We start from the raw sequence: 1,336 nt of genomic DNA, 5'->3' as shown, positions 1-1,336 counted from the left end.
CTACAGGCATCTACTGGGGATCCCTGAACACATCCCCCACAGGTACAGGGGGACTGTTGTACAATCTGCAGTCCTTCCAGAAAGCATCAAAATGGAACTACTCAGCCAGGCATGGTACCTCACACCTGTAATCCTCAGCACTTTGGGAAGCCAAGGTGGGAGGACAGCTTGCGCCCAGGAGTTCAAGACCAGCCTGGCCAACATGAGATTCCCAACTCTTAAAAAAAAAAAAAAATGAAATACTCAGTAATACTTGTCCTATTTCACAGTAAAGACCTGTCTCTCAACCTGTACTTCAAACACCCTGAGCCCAGCTGAAGGCTTGCCGCTCCTGCACAACCCCCATGCCCATCTGCTGAGTGCTTTTGGGACCCCAACCCTGGCCATTTTTAGCAGCCAAGTGGCTACCACGTAAGTTTTTTTTTTTTTTAACCTCTTAGAATACTCCCTTCTCCCCTCCCCATCACGTATACCTGTTAACAAGTTCCATATCTGCATACCCTGGGGCTCTTCCCCAATACTGTAGCCTTCACTCTTCCTCTCCTGGTCTCTGTCAGCTTTCTCTAGCTTTGTTAAGAGTTAAAACACCCCTACCACTGAGCACCAGCCCTTAAAATCCTGGAAAAGTGCTATCACCTCCATTTTATAGACAAGGAGACCAAGGTCAGATCTCTCAGAGAATTCTCAATAACCTCCTTGAAAAACGGCCTCCTTTTATCCTATGGTTAAAAAATAAATAATAAAAATAAATTAAAAAAAAAAAAAAAAAGAAGAAAAACTACCTCCTCTGAAGCCTGTGGTCATTTCCACATCCCATGCTTCAATCTTCTTGTCCCATCCATAATGCCTAATTTGACTACTGCTCCCCAGTAAACCCAGTTCCCGAACAATCCTCTCTCCTCTTCTCTAACACCTTCACCTTTACAACTCTCACCTACACACTTAGCTGCACACCAATCAGGCCTTGAATTCCAATGACCATAAACATTCAGCCTTCAACATAAAGAAGTGCATGTAATTTATGAGGTACTCGTATTAGAAATAAACTTAAGGCCAGGCACAGTGGCCCACGCCTGTAATCCCAGCACTTTGGGAAACCGAGGCTGGTGAACCACCTGAGGTCAGGAGTTTGAGACAAGCCTGGCCAACATGATGAAGCCCCGTCTCTACTAAAAATACAAAAATTAGCCAGGCATGGTGGCAAGGACCTGTAATCCCAGCTACTTAGGAGGCTGAGGCAGAACTGTTTGAACCTAGGAGATGGAAGTTGCAGTGAGCCGAGATCGCGCCATTGCACTCCAGCCTGGGCAACAAGAACGAAACTCCGTCTCAAAAA

This window comes from Cebus imitator, unplaced genomic scaffold (assembly GCF_001604975.1).
Source record: "Cebus imitator isolate Cc_AM_T3 unplaced genomic scaffold, Cebus_imitator-1.0 Scaffold39, whole genome shotgun sequence".
In the NCBI taxonomy this organism is placed as follows: Eukaryota; Metazoa; Chordata; class Mammalia; order Primates; family Cebidae; genus Cebus; species Cebus imitator.
Note: the sequence above shows the minus strand (reverse complement) of the source record.